The sequence below is a fragment of the Penaeus chinensis genome, chromosome 18, assembly GCF_019202785.1.
Source record: "Penaeus chinensis breed Huanghai No. 1 chromosome 18, ASM1920278v2, whole genome shotgun sequence".
Lineage (NCBI taxonomy): Eukaryota > Metazoa > Arthropoda > Malacostraca > Decapoda > Penaeidae > Penaeus > Penaeus chinensis.
Window position 1 is genome coordinate 19,169,008 of NC_061836.1, and position 5,000 is coordinate 19,174,007.

Consider the following 5,000-nt stretch of genomic DNA (forward strand, 5'->3'; position numbering starts at 1 on the left):
CATATACATATACATATACACACGCACCCAAATATGTGTGTGTATGCATACGTATATACACACACACACACACATATATATATATATATATATATATATATATATATATGTTTCTTTATTTATATAATATGTATACGTATATATAAATAAATATGATATATATATATATACATTTACACACATATATGCATATATATACATATATATTAATATATATATATATATATATATATATATATATATATTTGTGTGTCTGTGTATGTATATGTATGTGTCTGTATATGTGTATGTGTATATGTATGTGTATGTGTATGTGTGTGTATGTGTTTGTGTGTGTGTGCGTTTGTGTGTATGAGTACAGAGAGAGAGAGAGCATCGTAATGAGAAACATCATTCAGAAAAGAAACGTTAGTTGTCGAAGTTAAACATAATCTATCGTAGGAAAAGAGCCGTGAAACCCTGCAACCGACTTTGTTAGCCTTTCATATGCATATAACTAAAATGAACTGATACTATTATAACTGTAATTAACAACAGCTATAAAGTGAATGATAAAAAAATAATAATCCTTTGTATTCTTATTTCCACAATGATAGTCATAATAACAATAATAATAATGTTAATAAGAAGTACCCCTCTCTACATTTTTCACGTTTCGCCTCCCCTCTTCCTTTTTCTTTCTTTCTCCCTCTACCTTTCTTTCCTTTCCCCGCTTTGTGGGAGTGACTTCCGATACTTTAATCATGACACACACACATGAGACACACACGCACGCACACACACACACACACACACACACACACACACACACACACACACACACACACATACATACAAACACACACACACACACATACAAACACACACACACACACACACACACACACACACATTTTAAGTATGTATAAGTGGCTCCCACGTGGTGTACAGAAGAAGCACGTATACGCGTGGCTTCACGCGGCCGGCCTGTCACATTGGCATGCCCACCGCGGGCGCCCCCACGCGGTCCCAGGTGGCGTGCCCCACGCCATCCACCAGTACTTAAGGCTCAGGATGACCCAGGTCAGCAGAGTTACTTCAGAGAGTTCCTGCCGCCGCGCCCTTCTTAGGGCTGACCAAGCACTAAGCCTTACCCAGATTTGCATCCGTGTGAATTATCTGTGTTGCTTATGCTTCTGAATAAAAGAGGTTAAGCCAACCCTCCCTTTCACTACTCCTGCTAAACCATGTTTAACGCGTTCTTAATAGCCTTTACACACACACACACACACACACACACACACAAACACACACAAACACACACACATATCTATAGATAGGTAGATATAACACTGAGAAACTACATGCACGAGAAGACTTTTTTATATACTTTATCAATATAATAACATCCTATTCGCAGCGAGTGGAACTTCGTCGAGAAAATATAGGGAATATAACAGCAGAAAAAGTGCTTTCCTTTGATCATTTCTTTTCTGATTACGGCATTTATTAAAGGCATGTTCTGTTATTTGCTCATATTCATATTCCCTCTCTCTCTTTGTCTTTCCCTGTCTCCTTTAGTCCCGTTGTCTTTGTCTCTTTTTGGCTCTCTGCCTCTCAGTGTCTCTACTTCTCTGTCTCTATCTGTCTGTCTGGCTGTCTCTCTCTCTCTCTCTCTCTCTCATACACAAACATATTTACTTATATTTGTATACACGCACACATATATTTATGTCTCTCTCTCTCTCTCTTTATATATATATATATATATATATATATATATATATATATATATATATATATATGTATATATATACATATATATACACACAAACACAAACACACACACACACATATATTGACCAGGTGTTTATTTCATGACATATAAGAAGGAAATCAAACAAACAGACAAAAAAAAAAAAAAAAAAAAAAATAATAATAACTGAAAAAAAAATTCTAATGGAAACCCAAGTGACGTATGGCAATATTATGGGCACTAGTCGTGGACATTCCTCCTCATTCATGACTCAAGAACAGCAACCTGAGCTACGGGATAGAATATCTTCTGAAAAACTGCCGCTGACCGGCGACCTGCAGGCCGCATCGTCGTTATAACGTATCTGCATAGCCTCAGAACAGTTCTCAGAACTAAAAGAAAGTATGTACGTGAATAATATGAACATTGATCATAGAAAGCAAGTAGTCGACAAATTGGCTATGAAGGGAATAAAAAAGGAAAATACTAATGATAATAACTATTTACTCTAATAAATAAATTATAAATGTTACTCTCCATGTGACTTAAGAACCCTCAAAAAACAAATGAGAATCTTAACCAACAGTGGAAAAACAAAATATTGATCTATCTATCTATCACTATCTATCTATCTATCTATCTATCTATTTATATGCATAATGCAGCCACACTTAGGACGTAGAACCCGCTGCGAGTCGGTGCCGGTCCCAAGCAGGGAGAAATGCAGAGGGTTGCGACAGCAGGCAAGCGGCGTAAAACTAGCCAAATCAATGATGCATGACAACCAACAGAATACCATACTGGATCGGTCGGGGCCCAGGATAAAAACGGCCGCCATTGTTGCTGTGGGCTAGCAGGGTAGCAGTGGAAAATATGCGACTGTTGGTCAACCAAGAAAGAACAGGAGAGATGGAAACCGTGTTATAAGAAGGAAAGAGATGAAGAAAGAGGTGGATGTGAGGATAGGTAAGCTGAATGTAGGAACAATGACAGGAAAGAGCAGAAAGATTATTGTGGTCATGGTGGAGAGGAGAAAATTGGATGTTTTGTGTTTACAGGAGACAAAGTGGAAAGAGAGAAAAGCAAGGGATCTGGGGCTGGTTACAAGCTGTATTACCAAGGGTGAATGGTGTCACTGTGGTGGTGAAAGGAATACACACAAATGGTGTGTTGGTGGTGAGAAGGATAACAGGCAGAATTATAAGTCTAAAGCTGAAGATAGATGGTGTACTGCTAAATATGGTGAGAGTGCCTAAGAGGAAGAGTAGTTTGGGAGAAGCTAGGTGAAGCTGTATAGTTAATTCCAAAGGAGGAAAGACTCATAATTGGTGAGGGAAACAATGGAGATGCGAGAGTGATAGGAAAGTATGAGGTCAAGCCATTGTAGACTTCGCTCAACACACAGACATGGCTGTGATAAACTCCTTTTATAGTAAGCGTGAATCACCCAAGGTCACATACACAAGTGGCAGCAGGCATACTCAGATCGATTACATTCTGTGCCGCAGGGTGCATTTGAAGGAAGACAGAGATTGCAAGGTCATTCCAGGTGAAAGCGTAGCAAAACAACACCATGTAGTCATTGGGAAAATGAAGCTGACGAGCCGAAGGAGAAGAGAGGTAAAGGTAGAACCTAGAATAAGTGATGGGGACTGCGAGAAAAAGACGTATTGCAGGAAACAGCAAGGGAATTGTTTGGTGTGACAACTAGGAAGAAGAAGGGGGACAAGGAAACATGGTGGTGAAACGAAGAAGTACAGAAAGCTATTGCCAGAAAGAAAGAAGCATGGGATGAGTGGCACAAGAGAAAAGAACTGAGAAATAAATTTTGTACAAGGAAGCAAACAACAAGGCAAAGGTGACAGGAGCGAAAGCAAAGAGAGAAGCGAGTGAGGAGATATATATAAGAAGTTGGATACGAAAGAGGGGGAAAACATGGAGTATAGAGTGGGAAAGCAGAGAGATAGAGCAGCAAATGATGTACAGAAAATCAGGCTGATAAAGGACGTTGAGGATAAAGTGTTGAGCACCGAGGAAGAGGTGCTGCAGAGATGGAAAGACTACTTCGGAGGGCTGATGAATGTTGAAAACACTAGGGAAATGAGAGAGGAAAATGGGGTGATGGCAGAAGTAATGGTTGCAGGAGTACCACAGGATTGAGTAAAGAAGGCCCTGAAGAAGATGAAGAGGGGCAAAGCTGTAGGACCAGACAACATTCCTATAGAAGCATGGATAAGCCTAGAAGAAGCAGGGATTGGATACTTGACATCCCTATTCAACAAAATCCTTCCATTTACAAGAAAAAAGGAGAAGCACATGGTTGTTGTAACTACCGGGGCAACAAACTAATGAGTCATGAAGTTGTGGGAAAGGGTGATAGAGTATCAAGAGAGGAACTGTGGCACTGCATGCAGGAGTCATCGATACCAGAAGTGTATGTAAGGGTGGTACAAGATATGTATAATAAATGTATGACAGTAGTAAGAAGTGCAGTGAGTACCACAGAAGGATTTAAGGTGGAAGTTGGATTACACCAGGGGTCAGCCCTGATTCCGTTCATGTTTTTTGTTATCATGGATTAGTCAACTGATGGGTTTCGGAAAGGAGCGCCGTGGTGTTTATAGACGGTATTGTGTTATGTAGCGAAAGTAAAGAAGTAGAAGATCTGGAAAGGTGGAGACACACTTTGGAGAGGCGTGGCATGAAAGTCTGTAGAAGATAGACAGAGTATCTTGTGAGGTTTTCAACCTCCCCCCCATACCCACTACCTATCCCCCCCCTTCCTTGATCCGATCCTTCTATCCCTCTCGTCCCCTTACCCGCACCCTCTTCCTGTCCCCTCGCTTTTTCTCTTCTTCTCTCTACTTCCACGGTAGCTTCTCCCTCTTCTTGTTTTCCTTGCTTGTTCTATATTTTATCTCTTTCCCTACTCTATCCTGCCTCCATCCTATCCCTATCCTGCCATGTATCCTGCCGCATTTCCCTCTCGTCCCCTTATCCGCACCCTCTTCCTGTCCCCTCGCTTTTTCTCTTCCTTCTGCTTCTACGCTAATTTCCTACTTTTCGATTCCTTTTTCCCGTTTACCCTACCTTCTACCTTTAATCATATCCTCTCCTGCTCCCATCCTATCCCTATCCTACCCAGCATCCTGCCGAAATCCACAGGGCGAGTCGAGCACAGCCGGACCACTTCCCTCTGCCAGCCTCCTTTTTATGCATTTTATATCTGTACCACGCTGGCTCTTATTTTTACATATATTTTACT